The sequence below is a fragment of the Mizuhopecten yessoensis genome, unplaced genomic scaffold (assembly GCF_002113885.1).
Source record: "Mizuhopecten yessoensis strain PY_sf001 unplaced genomic scaffold, ASM211388v2 scaffold10837, whole genome shotgun sequence".
Taxonomy (NCBI): Eukaryota; Metazoa; Mollusca; class Bivalvia; order Pectinida; family Pectinidae; genus Mizuhopecten; species Mizuhopecten yessoensis.
In genome coordinates this window covers 147,861-164,228 of record NW_018408746.1, presented here as the reverse complement: position 1 = coordinate 164,228, position 16,368 = coordinate 147,861, and the positions used below count along the sequence as shown (strand labels likewise).

Below are 16,368 nucleotides of genomic sequence, written 5' to 3'. Positions count from 1 at the left end.
ATATCTCGAGTAATTATTAACGGATTAACTTCAAACTTCACAACAAGGNGACCGTAATTATTGGAGTTATTCCCCTTGGTTTCATTAATGCGATGCATGCGTTCCATGATGTTGTATTGCACTCATTGATCTACCAGTTATGTTGAATGATTTCTCTTTTAATATCAATTACTCACAAATACTTCATATATTTCAATCATACAAACAACTGCTCATTCAATGTGTGACGGGCGTATTATATACCGCTCGCGGTAACCTTGTTATCCCCTGTTACACCCCAGCCAGTAATTTGTTCCTTATATTTTCAAGTTTGGGATTATAGATGGTTTCCTTGGGCCCTGATTTGATGATCCATTAATATTTATTAGTGAAGGTCTGTTGCAGGACATGGAAAAAGTCTCTGCTTAGAACGTATTTGTAGGTGGACAAAAGCTGATAATATTTTCAACAGTCCTTTATGAAATTTTCACCCATTATCATCACTTAATAAACATTATAAAATATTATCCATTTTGACCATTTGGTGTCCGAGTAGGGACATCACCATGAGTACAAAGCCTTTGGCTTTCAGTATTGTATGTCGATGGCTTTGGGACGGGCTGGCTTTCAGTATTGTATGTCGATGGCTTTGGGATGGGCTAGCCAGTGGTTAAGGCATCTGATCATCTATGATCACTAGTCCTCCACCACAGGGTCACGTGATCAAGACCTATGTGGGGCAGTCACCAGGTACTGGCCACAGGTGGGTGTTTTTTTCCCCGGGAACTCTGGCTTTCCTCCACCACCAAACCCTGGGTCGTCCTTAAGTGACCATAGCTGTTAATAGGACTTAAAGCACAAAATGAACCAGTGATGGTTGTAGGCAGATGCAAATAGGTACAGTTGCTGCATTTCGTTTAGAAAGCAATGTTTTAATTTGATGTAAATAAACCCATTTTTGCTTGAAAATCAATATTTTCTGCTGTTTACTTTAATCTCTCAATCTTTTCCAACAATTGTAGTGAGCAGAATTTGGGGCTCTTAATTGTTTCAATGCCTTTTGAAAATTGATCCGACCATAAATAATTTGTCGAAAAACCCTGTGAGAAATGCTATTGATCTCCGTGTTCTGTTGCTGCACAGAAACATCTATATTTTTTGAGAGGGGATATGTTGTTATGAACTTGATAACTGATGTGTTCTGTGATGGCGGTGAGAGACTAAATACTTCTTGGCGTGTTTGTTTATATAATCAGGTACACCTCGATCTTAACTTAAATCTTCAATGTCAGCGTGGTAAATAAAAATAATCATGGGACTATACTCCTGTGTGTGTGTAGGCTCATATGGCAAATCAATGTAGATTATTTTCAAAAAAATATAAATGAAAACTGTTTGTTTTTGGAACGAAACAATGATTTAGACAAGGACAAAAATAGTTGAGAATGCCTGGAAATGTTGGCAGTAGGGGTGTAGAAAAATATCATTCAGACTCATATCCACAGTCATCTGTAAATCTTCGATTTGATGAAAATATATAAAATTGGAAAAGGAATGTTAAATAATACACAGAAAAAAATATTTTTTAAGTTTCCATTTTGCCATTGGTAAAATTGTAACAGAGTTAGAATTTATTGTCAAATTTGAAATATTTTGGAAGTAAATAATTCAACACAATCTGCAGCTTGTCCTTTATTCTCACTGTTGCTCTCTATAATTCATATTGTTCAGTACGTGTTGTTGGGTGTGTAAGACAGTGAAGTAGGGATGAGTTGTGACATTTAATCCTCGTCATTAAGGCAAATTAACGGTAAAAACATCTCATGATTTTGACCTTGACATTTGAAGGTCAAACCTAACGAGGGGTGTTCACTTTAATTTCCCCAAGTCGAATTTTGTGTCATTTGCCAAATTTGATTAATGAAAATATCAAGGGTCGTTGTTGTAAAACATTGAATGAAGTTAGAAGTGTGTGTAGGAGGCTTTAGTTGGTTTTGTTCTTGGTCCAAAAATCTTTCAGTCTGATAGGTCACGGTTTTGAGTCACCTACCATTCAACAGAGATTATGCTAGGCCTACATGATTGAGACTGGTTCTGGAGCACCCGTGATCTGTTGGAACATCAGTTGTGATTGGGAAGATAACCTGATGCCATTAGTCTTTAAGTACATGCATAACATGGTGTAAGTCTAAATCCTTTATCAAATGGAGGGATGTATTATCTGGTTTCTGGTGTTATCATTATCTTGGAATTAGTTCGAATCCCTGGGGAGTCTCCCACCGAGGAAGGATGGGAAGATTTAGGGTCTTTGTTTAAACAAAGTACTTGGTGCATGTTTATCAGTATAATCTACTGTACCTAGTTATATCAAAAGTGTATAATTTCTAAATATATGAAAAGTGTGGGTGTAAAACAACCAAGGGGAGATAATGTTGCAGGGGAAATAACCCTGTTATTGATTACAAAGAATCATAATTCTAAAGGATGCTGTATGGTTTGGACCTGTTTTGGCCCCCAAATGCATCAAAATTCAAAACCTTTAAATGAACTTTGAAATGACTGTTTCTTTAATTTCGAATACTTCCTAAATACTGTTATGAAAATATTATTAATATTTCTAATTATTGTTGCCATGGTAACAAGTTCAAATTTGCATAAATTAGAAAAATTTGAATATTCAGTGAATATTTGGATATTTTGCATAGTTTTTCTCCTAGAAACTATAGAGTGCTTGCTTGAACAAACTTAATATCAAATGATAATGTCTAGGCACCTGTAATACATCTTTAGGAGAAATATAAAGTTTGTTCAAGAGTGCGCTCTATAACCTGTCAAAATTGACTGAATAATCAAATTTCAATAATTTATGCAAATATGACCTGGTTACCATGGCAGCCAAAATTGAAAATACAAATAAAGATTTACATAATAGTACTGGGGAAGTATTCAAAATTAAAGAAACATTCGTTTGAAAGTTCTATTGCAGATTTTTAATTTTGATGGATTTGGGGGCCAAAAAAGGCCCAAACCATACATAGCCCTTTAGAAGTATTTTAATTTGGAATTTTGTAAATAAATAATGTCTTTTATTACACAGACCTGTCTGTCAAAATGTAAAAATTAAGAAATAAATTATGTTACCAATAGCTTCAATTTAACTTCTCTATCAAATTGAAAAAAATAATCTTTTATGTTAAAAATCAAAAACTGTTCACATCTCTGAAAGTTTCTTTTCAATAAAGTAGTAACAGATGGCTGGGTTGTAAGAGAAATTGTATAAAAACATCAACAGCGTTGTGAAAGCATGGAAAAGTGAAAGAAACCAAGACAGCGCTGTGATGGGAGCAATCCACAATCCCTGATAAGGCTGTTTACTAAAAATCACTTTCCAACGTTTTGAATTTATTCAGTTTCAAGTTTCCCGTTTTCTTGTTAGTCGTATGAGACTTGAAGGTTGGCAGGGTTCTATACTTTCCTTGTTTATCAGCGCAGACATGATGGCTGCCAAGCTTCCTACCCCACCATTCACTCTCCCCAGACGTACACTAGGAAAAGTTTAATCACACACTGGCAGCGTGTCCCAGTGAAAAAATGTTCAAAGGCTCCACTTTTCTAGCTTTCTCAACGTAGGTATGGTTGACAAGGAGGGAACAATTTCATTTCCTCAGCTGTCTATAATAAATAGAAAGGTATAGGCCGTAATCCAACTTGTTTTCGTCCAAGAAAGTATTGTAAGTTGTCTGGGTGTTAAAGATATGCAATGAAAACACAGTATTTAGGGATTTTGTAACTTGGACCAAATCATTGAAGGAAAATTCCACTGCATTCAAGATGTACAATGAGATATCTGGTGTGATGTGATACGGTAACCAGATATTTTTTTACTTGTATGAAGCAAAAGCAAAACTCATTTTGAGGATAATCAAAATATCAATACAGATAATATTCTCAAAACCGCCACGCTACATGTGTTTACAAAAATGTACATGTACACAAGTTTTATAGTAATTTTTCAAACACCATTTATTATTGTATATTCAATAGTATTATCACATTACAGGCAGTGGATACTCTCAAACATGGCCGACCGATTCTTGCTGTGTGAGAACTCTCACTTATAAAGAATTTATTAAAAGCAGTTTCCATGCATGGAATCTATTCAGAGATTGTAGACTGTACCAAAACAACTGTAACATTGACAAACGGTCCGATCATTGAAAAGACTGAGTCATGTATATAGAAACCTGTAGTCTCTGACATAACCAGACTTATATATGTATAATTGGCTTCCATTAACGTAGTCAAGTGTTGGTAATTAGGAGGCAGCCTGCTGGGCTGGCTAAAGGTGGTAAGGAAATATCAGTCATCATTACACAACACACACTGCTGATAAGGCAAGCTCCCAGTATTGGTTTCTCCAAGTTAATCAGCGGGTTACACAACCTAATTGACTAATTGTCCTGACATCACATCTAGCAGGTGTCCAGACAAAGGCCATTTCATTTGGTACTGCTGGGCTGCAACATTTCCAGATTACCTCCCCTTGGTGAGATGCTAACTAGGTTTTCTGGGGATATATCAACCACGAGAGAATTATTTCTGATATTAAATTTCCTTGTATTTACCTCATTTTGTGTTATAGTCTTCCATCCCCCTCCCCTTACCCATTACTTAAAAGCAATTTTGTCCTCACAGACGTTTATTACAGAATATTCTGCTTATGGTATGTCATTTTCAGATAAAATGACTAAGTGTGCATTATCAGAATATTGTATTTCCTGGAAAAAATATCATAATGTCTGTTAAATATTTTATGAATCGCATACCTTGTGTTTGTTGGACACGTTATACATATTACCTGTATTTTTAGCTAGAAATGTTGTTCATGCTCCATTTCTCAAACTTACATAGCTAGTGATAAGATCATGAAACCCAGTATGTTAAAATAGTAACCGGTTTGTGGTGACAATGTAGCATAGCGTTATTGTTGACCATGTATGTCAGGAAGTTGGAGCTTTGTGCAATCTCGCATGCTAATATATGTGAATATCTTGAAGTTAAGTGACAGGGTCTGAACAAGAAACCTGACTCCAAACTTTCATTACAAATACTACAAGCTATACTTCACCTGAACTGCACCACTAGACATATAAAGCTCAAGAGTCTCCACTTATAAAAGATTCTCATAATTTAGAACTGTCCCAGTTGCCAAAATCAACGCTGAGGACAATGTTTTGGTAGCAGTGTTTTTATAAGATAATGCAATATTCACATTAAATTAGCGACTGAGTAATTGTTTTATTCTGAAACCCAAAATTTTCTGAAATTTTCTCTGAATGTATGTTTTCAAAACTAGTAAGATCCTTCGTCAGCAAAGTTTAGTCTCAATATACCTGGTTTGGAACGAGACGTCACACTGACCCTGGACCTCTGTAACACAGTAAACACAGTGAGAACAGCGACAACAACAAAAGAAAAAAGATCTTGGCATTTGGAGAATGGATTGAAAGCTGTTTATATCCCAGAACAATTGATTTGACAGGAATTTAAATGATTTTATAAAAAGGAAAAATAAATCTTGGGACAAAAAAGGAGGTTGATGGATTGGTGTTGGGAGTAAGATAGTCTGACATGGGTAAAAAAGGCTGTTACTGAATGACACTTGTCTATCAGAGAAATGGATAAGGCGATGAGACTTGACGTCAGTGTAACTGTCTTTACCTGTATGTTAAACAGATACAGGATGTCTCCTAGCTTAATCACACGTCAACTTTTAATGAAAATACAAACTGTATTCATAGCTTTGTGAAATGTGTCACTGAGGTTTGGCCAACTTTATCCTTCACAGGTTAAACACAATCACTGATAAATGTTTTTAAAAGTAAAACATAACTGCTGAATTAATTTTTCTCACAGAGATTGATAATAATCCTGGTAATAATTAGATATGGTCGGATTATGGCTTTGATCAAAATATTTGGCCAGGTTTTACAAAGTTTGGTTTACAGAGATCACTATACAGGGTTTGGACCATGCATGGAAAATTGAAAATTTACTATTATAAATAAAGGATTTTAATAAGAAACAAATTGGCAAAACAATGCCAGTTTTCAAAGTAGACAGGATCTGGTTTAGACAGGGTTGAAATACTATACTGTAAGATAGGAAGTTGTCTAGACCATTTTATATCAAAATCAAGTAAAGACAGAGAGATGGTCGGGTGGTGCAGTGGATAGCGGCACACTTGCCTTTTACCAAGGTGGCCGGGGTTCGATTTCGATTCCCTGATCAGACGTGAAAAGGTTGGGGTCACCTGCCCGATTCACACTAAGACCCCCCCCCCCCCCACACACACACACACACGCACTAACATCTGGGCCAACAAGAGTGATTAATATAAGTTGAAATAACTTGTTTCATATTTGTTGTAAAATAGTTAAAATTTATATTTAAAGACAGCGAGAATAGGGGCTGGTTTACACAGTATATACTAAAATTTATATAAATAAATAATTGTTTGAGATGCACAATGAAAATAGAGTATTTAATTGACTGCTGAATCAATAAATGGGTTTAAGTGTTAGCAGCTGGTCTTATACCTTATAGTTTATATTATATAAGTATAAAAAATATTACGGACTCTAGTCCCAGCTGTGATATTTTAGAGATGAGTAGATACATAGCCGTGCACCGTTCTAGTACAGAAAAGTCAAAAGATGTGGATGACATCAATTCAGAGGCCAGGGAGGATGAACAAATTTGAAAATAGACAAGTGGTGAGATCAGTGGAGTGTCATTCTGTGACAGAGAATGATGATAAGTGTAGGTTCAGTACAGGGGCGGAAGTTTACAAACACATGTTTCACATTTACATGTCAGAGTTATGTAGACTGGCACAACCTCTGAGCCACTGCTCACAAATTATTACAACAAGTCAACATCAGATTCCTCATAACGTAGCCCAAGTCTTAGTCGGCAATGTTGACTGTCGCTCACCTTTTTGTACTGGAATCTTGTCCATTTAGATTAGGCATTCCACTTCGTAGAACATTTTTATTTATTGCTCTCCCTGTTTTCCTGATTTCGGTGTTAATGTTATGACGAACCCAATCAAAGGCTGCTGTAGATTGCATTTTAATTGAATTTCTTAATTATCTAATAACATGTAGCTCATCCTTTGGCAAGTTGTGTGACTCCTGGACATCGCTCCCCGCTGGTAACTGTCAATGGGCCTGCCCCTTCCTTGTACTAAAGCTGGTCTGTTCCAATACCAGGGAGGATCAGATAAGACAGAGATACAAATAATTGTACATGAAAGAGTTCACCTAGGACTATGAGGATGATTTTACAGAGTTGTGGTTTTTGCCTACTGGAAAGATTTATTTTGTCTGGGTGTAAGCTGACTACGTGCAGGGAGATAATGGTTATTGGAGGGTAGGGGAGATAACTCTTTGAAGGCTGTGGTTTTATGATAAAGGCTGTGGTTTTGTCCTATATTAGTTTTGTGATAACAGGATTTCTTTTTTGCTCCCCCTTAAGTCCTCAACAGGCCCATGCTTTTTCAGTAAATTTTATTTTTCTGTTTTGCAATGTAAAGTCTCTATGTAGATTTATTTGTACTGTTTAACTTGATTAGATATTTTCACTAGGTTAGACTATACAGATCCAAGATTTCTAGAAAGCGGAGGCTCAAATTCAACTTCGTTTGCAATTCCATGCCATCCAACCATTTAAGTCTTTCTGGGTTGGGGACACCTCCCAAATATACCTCTTACTGAACAAAGGATGGGATGAGGAGTCAGGGGTAGTAGGACCCTCCCTGTCTTTGTTTGGATCTGCCAGTGTTAACAAATAGGGGCTGGTTGCCAGTTTTGTGAATTGGACATAAACTGAATTTGAAACATTTGAGAGAAATTATGAAAATTAATGACTTTCAATTAAGGATATTTTAAGATATTTTCACAGATTATACAACACTATCCTCCACTGTCAATGTTTCATTAATCTGTACACAAATAGGTTGCCATGTACCAGTCAGCCATTCTATGTTGAGCTGGTTAATGAGCGGCTGCACTCTAGTCCATCATTCATAAACGAGTTCTAATTTTGAGTTGCTCCTTTATACTGCCAGTGCCATCTCTCCAGTTAAATACATGTAGTTAAATACATGCCTTTGAAATGGCGCTGAATGCCATATTATCTGTATCTCTGTTAATCTGTGCCTTTGAAACAGCCCCAGATACAATCATCCATGATTGCGTTGTTTGTGGTAATTGGTAGTCTGTACACTACCAAGTTGTTGTGCAGGGTGCATCGAGTTATTGTATGGTTTTTACCCCTGTACTGTTTAAATGAAATCATCCGTCTATTGATTCCACTCCTTCTATTTTAGTATTCAGGGATGAACCAATAAGTTATCTCATTTGTTGGATCTCCGTGAGATAAATCTTGCCGAGCTTCCGTGAGATAAATCTTGCCGAGCTAAAATTTGTATTATAATATGGATTTTTTTTTTCATTTAAAATTATATGTTATAGGCTTGTGTGTTTATCAAAGAAAACCTGCCAATTGTGCTAGAAATCATGTATGCATTTTGGCACAAGAGAAGCATTATGTCTATTTATAGGACAAGATTAATCTCCTGAATTTTGTGTGATGGAATCTTCTATCCTATATACACAAGCCGGCAATGCCCCGAGAAATGTATCCAATACATTAAATAGAAAAAGAAATATAAAATATGTGCCTGTTGAATTACTGATAATGCAGAGGTTTTATTTACGTTTTGTTTGATGTTTTGCTAAGGGGTCAGTGTCTACATTCCAAATGGAATGTTGAGGGATCAGGCAGATTTCCTGGTGTGACATACGCCTGACTGGCTTCTGTGAATGACGTGGCTACGATTTCAGGGAGAAAAGTTCAGCCGGGGTTAATAGTTTGTCTTGCACATTTTTTTATGGGAAGCCAGTGTTACGCTATGCACAGGCTGTGTGATAGTGTTAAGTTCACCTTTACCAGACTTACCTGGCCTGTCCACCATGATTGATTGATTGACCATGTTGAACTGTTCATCCCAAAAGGTACTGCTGTTAACATACCTCACACGGCAGGTAGACGGCACACCTGAGTTGGCTGGCTCGTTAATCGTTAATTCCTCTTAGGTTGAAGAGCTATATGTCAATAGATTAAGGTGGAGATGAGTTTTCTGTAATCTCTTAGAGATGTGGTACTGGCTGCTAATCTCTTAATTGTACATTGGTAAGGTTACCTTTTACCTACCTGTAGTTACTGATTCAGGTTGTTAACTAGATCTGATTAGCACTGGTCTATTAGAGAGTTTACCTGATTGTAAATTAATGAGTCTGGAGTCACTTCACTTGTTAATGGAAGATAAGTGCTTTAATCTCACGCTATATGTACAGAGATTTAAGTGGATTGTCTGTTTCTTGGAAGTGTACAACCGGTGATATTTTGACAATTTTTCACTCAAATCTTGTCTTGATGAAAATTCCAAATTGTTTGGTACAGATCTGTATTCAGAGACCACCTTTAGGAGGTCTATAAAGTGTTCTCTCTTGATCTACTTATGGAGGTTCAGTTAATATATAAACGGAACTGTGAAGGGAATTGTAAAGGTGGTCTCTTAACACAGGTGGTCTCTATAGATGTCTCTTGTGCAGGTTTCGTTGCACGTTTAAATGTTTTCTTTGGCTCATTAGGTACAAGTATAGATACTGGCATTCCATTTACATGGGATATAATTGTAGGTAAAGGTTCCCACCCACAGGGAAGCTGTGCCCATATTTACCTGTCCTTATCAGATTAGGGCTACTTGGTGGGGACCCTTCCCATTGTTGGTCTACTTGTGAGGCTATTTAAAACCGATTTACCTCTATATGTAGCTTGTTGTATATTAGGTGGGACTACTTTGTGGTGGGTATTTATAAATGGGACTATCAAGGCCATGGTCAAGCTTGCAGCAACAGGTCAGCTGAGGCAGATTCAGGCCAGCAGTCAGCATTTGTTAGGGGGATAAAGATAATCAAGATATAAAAATATAGCTGTGCATGTTAACAGATACTGCAGGAGTTTGTGAAACATATTTTAATTCCTGTCTCCAGATTTACCCTCAAAGTTTCAGCATTTCGAGAAGAGCCTCTGTGGTTGTTTCTAGGATTACGAATGCTGGATACACTATAGGGAAAAGTTTACTCATCCACCCCTGAAAGCACATTTCAACTCTTCCAATTTCAAGGTTGGAATAGTCCATTATAAAATTTCAGGGGTGAATGAGTTATTATAATAGAAATAGTCTGGTAAAGGTCTTTGAAGGTCAGGCAAATGAGCTGTATAGACCGTAACCAGAGGTAAAGGTCTACAAGGGTCAGACAAATGTGCTGGTTTGACCGTAACCAGAGGTAAAGGTTTACAAGGGTCAGACAAATGTGCTGGATTGACCATAACCAGACCTGAGTTATTCAGACAGGTCAATCTGACTGCTAGAACAGTGCTTATTTATTGCCAAAAAAATTAAAATATCATAGGGTAATAATCGGCTTGGTATAAGTCAACAAGGTTTTGCTCTTGTTGGATACTTGATTGATATAAATCATTGATCCAATGTCACTGGCTATAACAGTCCTCCAGCCATGGAAGTGACCAGTCCAAGTGTATACACACATATTTATCCTCAGGGATGTATCAAGCTGATCAAGTTTCATCAATGGCTCATTTACCCATTGGCTATGTCCTGTCACAAGGTTTGAATTATAGTGGACATTAGGATCTGATTGACCATCTGATCTGTCATTAATTTGACTGGTCAGTACTTTCTCAGTACAGAAGCTTGTGAGGCTGTGACATTCTTCTGTTAGGCATCATCTACCACCTGGACACTGGTCAGGGATGTGTGCAATCTTTCGTAATACAACTTGTAGGACCTTTCCTCCTTATTTTGCAAGTAACATCAAGAAAGGATCGATTGATTGTTTTGTTGCCCATTAATAATAGAGGCCCTTTCAGGATTTTACCACCTACCAGTATTGAATAAAGAGAATGTGCTTCTTGTTTTCAGAAATGTCTTACTTTGTAATGTTAAAAGTGTAAGGATAAAGGAGGGGAATGCTGTCACTGATTTTTTTTTTTTTTATTGAATTCAATTAATGGAATTATTGTTGTAGGCATTTGGAAAAAAATAAATGCAATTTTTTGGGCTTGCACACTTATTTTGCCAGCTTAAAAATGCCTCTGAAGGCAAAGTAATTACATTGTTGAGCATAGTTATACCACTGTTGAGCATAGTTATACCATTGTTGAGCATAGTTATACCACTGTTGAGCATAGTTATACCACTGTGGATCATAGTTATACTACTGTTGAGCATAGTTATACCATTGTTGAGCATAGTTATACCACTGTTAAGCATAGTTATACCACTGTTGAGCATAGTTATACCACTGTGGATCATAGTTATACTACTGTTGAGCATAGTTATACCACTGTGGATCATAGTTATACCACTGTTGAGCATAGTTATACCACTGTGGAGCATATTTATACCATTGTTGAGCATATATATAGTTATACCACTGTTGAGCATAGTTATACCACTATTGAGCATAGTTATACCACTGTTGAGCAATGTGTTTCTCTTCATTGTAATGATATAACGGATATTAACATGTCAGCTGAAATTTTCATTCATGATTAAAATTGTAATTTACGTCTTTTTAAATTTTATTAAAAATATTTATGAAAAATAGATATTGATTGAAATTCAGGTTTTCTGGCTTCTGTTGACAAATTATCCGTGGCATTTCAATAACTTTGCATATTCATAATTTGAATGCTTTTAAAATGATTTTCATCAACAGTGTTATAGATTGGGAGTGTTGATGGGTTAGAGGCACTAGTACTTTTCTTGTTTGTTGTAGGACGGCTCCAAATCAAGTTTTGGAAATTTTAAAATGTAATCAGAGGTTTCTAATTAGGTGCAATGACTTTGTGTTATAAATGTTTCCTGCACTTTTTAGTGGAGCATGACTCATGTTTGGTTCGTTCTGAAGTGTTGACAGCTAACAGACAGCATACACTAAGACATAACTCAACTCAGATATATATATAAATATAAATTTTATTTATTTTACAACAATTATGAAACAAAATATTTCAACTTATATTAATCACTCTTGTTGGCCCGGATGTTAGCAGATATTTCTTGTCAACCTATATATTCAACACTGCTGCAATATGGGTTACAAAACAAATAGTGCCTAACATTTTGTTTCCTCCCAAAGTCTACTGCCCTATTTAATCTACACAGACCCCTGTGCTGCCATGGTAACATAATATTTGATGGACAGGCTGATGTTATCACAGTAAACTCTGTTTGGACACCACAGGGTTCTCCCCAGAGGTGTTTAGGTAGGGCAAGGAAACATGATACTTTAATGTAAGTCTTTGTTTATTTGTCCTTGGTAGTAATGGGTGAGTGTAGATGGTCTGCAGCTCTAGTAAGTAGTCAGATATTTTGACATAGGTGTATATACATACCATTCACTGAATCACAAGGTTAAAGTACGACCCAGTTAAGGAAAGAGTACTGAAATCCATCTAAAAGCGCCTTCACTAACAGTGCAATCAAGTCAAGGGCAAGGTCACTGTGTACATCCCAATCAAGAGCAAGGTCAATGCTGATATCAGTAAAGGGTTAAGGTCCTTTTTTAACTCTATCAAGGGCAAGGTCACTGCTGACTGTTCAGTTAAAAATGAGGTCACTGTCAGACTGCCAGGGAAATGTCACTGTTGAACCCAGTCAAGGTCACAGTTGAACCCAGCAGTCAATAAAAAGGTCACAGTTGAACCCAGCAGTCAATGACAAGGTCACAGTTGAACCCAGCAGTCAATGACAAGGTCACTGTTGAACCAAGCAGTCAATGACAAGGTCACTGTTGAACCTAGCAGTCAATGACAAGGTCATTGTTGAACCAAGCAGTCAAGGCCGAGGTCACTATTGAACCCAGCAGTCAAGGACAAGGTCACTGTTGAACCCAGCAGTCAATGACAAGGTAACTGTTGAACCTAGCAGTCAATGACAAGGTCACTGTTGAACCTAGCACTCAATGACAAGGTCTCTGTTGAACCCAGCAGTCAATGACAAGGTCACAGTTGAACCCAGCAGTCAATGACAAGGTCACTGTTGAACCAAGCAGTCAATGACAAGGTCACTGTTGAACCCAGCAGTCAAGGACAAGGTCACTGTTGAACCAAGCAGTCAAGGCTGAGGTCACTGTTGAACCTAGCAGTCAATGACAAGGTCACTGTTGAACCTAGCAGTCAAGGACAAGGTCACTGTTGAACCTAGCAGTCAATGATAAGGTCACTGTTGATGCCATGGTAACATAATATTTGATCTGTTGAACCAAGCAGTCAAGGCTGAGGTCACTGTTGAACCTAGCAGTCAATGACAAGGTCACTGCTGAACCCAGCAGTCAATGACAAGGTCACTGTTGAACCCAGCAGTCAAGGACAAGGTCACTGTTGAACCAAGCAGTCAAGGCCGAGGTCACAGTTGAACCTAGCAGTCAATGACAAGGTCACTGTTGAACCTAGCAGTCAATGACAAGGTCACTGTTGAACCAAGCAGTCAAGGCCGAGGTCACTGTTGAACCTAGCAGTCAATGACAAGGTCACTGCTGAACCCTGTCAGAGCTGTTACATATACACTCATGCTTAGTTTTATTGTTACAAAACTTATTTGTGTGTAATTAATCATCAATTAAATTTGTTTCTCTTTGAAGTGGTGAGTCTTCCATGTTTAATTAAAACAGAAGATTAATTGAAGTAATTGAGAAAAAACCCAACTTTAACCTCTCACTGAAGGAATGGTGTATTTAACCAGAAGATTGAAGACTAGGAATATAAACTTATGCAGGTAGCACCCTGGGGGTGACAACAGTGGGAACACTACCAGAACTGCAATACACTTGCTCACAACAGCCTCTTCTCCTTTCATTGAAATTCAAACTTAAAATGTTCAGCTGTGATGAATCCAAATTTTCAAAACACAAAATCAATGGGGAAAATGCCTGTTGTCTGTGTATCACAGATGGAAGCCACAGTGATCTGTCCTACTGCTAATACACAACGAAATGGAGGAAAATTTCAATGTGCTCAATTTATGACCATATGTAGAACATATACAGGCTTTAGGGAGTCTTTTGGAATTGAAAATTCAGTAAGAAAAAGTTGTTCATCACTTCTTGGGATGTAGCTTGTGTATCTTGAATAAGCAATTGAAATGAATCGCAAAATACATTGTATTTTAATGGGAAAATATAACTATTTATTCTGATGATATAAAAACTGTGCATCCTTGATAAGGGAAAGCAGCTTAATTTTCTGCAACATCAAGATTCTTAGCAAAGATTATATAAAGATGTGTGAGACCTCTGCGTATTGTTTTAGAATTGTTTCCCCTTAAAACCTTTACAATGATTTTAAAATTGTGTATCTTTGATAAGGAAAAAGTATCATAATTATCTGCAACCTCAAGACAATATTGTATGATAACTGTTCATGTTGTTTTAGAATTATCTCCCCTTAAAACCCTTAGAATTATCTAACATTTAATATCAGAGTTATATCAGTGCTCGATTCCTGTCACTTTCACACCTGTCATCATTTGAATTATGATCAGTATTCTGTTTAACAGGTTTCTTTAGTGTGGAACTCATTTTAGAAAGGAGATACATTATTTCACAGTAAGGTAGCTTAGTATTCTTAAGTGAAAACATTTTTGGAACATTCCAGAATGAACCGTGAGCGTAATTGTAGGACAGAGGAAGTGGATCACATGTATATATATAACTAACAAGGCGGGATCAGTGCCTGCAGGAACTCATCTCTAAGGATGTAATTGGCATATGATTAAAAAGGGCCATCAGTTCTACGGTAGGCCGGCCTAGGGTGTGCTGTACAGTCTAGAGGAAGCTTGTAGCTAATTTGGTTAGAGTCTGAAAATACATTCGAAGACTTCCAAAGGACACCGTTTGTAGATTGTGTTTTGTCAATTATTCAGTCTCGGACACTCGGACAATTAGCCAGTGCTGTAAAATCATAAGCATTTAAAATGAGACAGCTATAGACATCATTAAAGCTAGTAGTTTCACTATATGATTACATATATGATGCTGATTTTACTTGGAATTTAATTGGTTTGATAAACATGGTATATTAAAAACATTCTGTGCTGTTATGAACATTTCACTGTTAACCTGCATGGTTAGAAAACTGTGACTGTTAGACAGGCATATGCCAGCATGGTTACTTAACTATTTACCTGGTTAGAAATGGTTATCACACTGTGACCTGTAATATACCGGTATACACTTGTAAGTATAACACTGACATGTCATAACTTTTAACCTGGTAAATAGCCTATTGTTATTGGAAATTACTGCATAAGTTTACCAGGTTAATAACAATGGCAGGCTATATAAATCAACATGGTAAATAACATCTGTGACAGGTTATTTAATAACATGCTTAGTAAATTAAACTGTTAAATAGGTTAATAACACATTGACAGGTTATTATACATAACCTGCTTACTTAATAACATACTGTGGCAGGTTATATAACTGTAACCTGGTTAAAAATGCTAAATGTACTTAACTATATCGTTATATAACACACAGAGTTATGTAAAATCAATTTCAGCAGGACTAGTGATATACTATATACCTTTGGTATAAACACTGCAAAACCCAGCTATAACCGATAGCAACAAAAACAAAGAGACGCTTCAGCATTGGGATTCTGTCCAGTATCTAGTGCATGTGTACTGGAGTGGTGAAGTCACATTGGTACTGTAAAAAAAATTGGAATGTTTCTATGAATATTAACAAAGGACTTGGGGTTTGTCTGGAGGGGTGGTGTACCTGACTATCACAGGTGAAAATGATCACAACACAGTGGAGAGGTAAGACATATCCTCTGGACATTCATACAAGGCTACAGTATATATGTTTGTGAACTCCCAGTATCACCTGGGGTTATAAATAGGTCATTGGCTGACCAAGAGGTGGGGAGTTTATACCTACTTTCTGTGGATTAATTAACATTACTGGAGGAGAGATTGGTAGTGTGTGTATACACTGTCTTCAAGTGTCTACAGTTATAAAACCAGGGCATGGAATTCATTATACAAGTTGTCTGCCCTGTCTGTTTTAACAGTTAGCTGTTACAGACTGTGAAGGCAGTATAATTTGTAACAGTTTAGTACCAGGGTACTTAGGCAGGAGAACTGGACAGGATCAGTACTACTATAGGAAGTGAACCACTGAGGCTGGAAGACTGGACGACCCACCAGTTGTGTCTGGTTTCCTT

The 16,368-nt window shown here is 37.0% G+C and overlaps 1 protein-coding gene across 4 annotated transcripts in view; it reads left to right on the top strand.

The window, feature by feature from the left end:
- The window catches only part of LOC110462850 (fibronectin type-III domain-containing protein 3A-like), a 146,060-nt gene that overhangs the window by 42,476 nt on the left and 87,216 nt on the right, over positions 1–16,368 (top strand). The window lies entirely within an intron of this gene.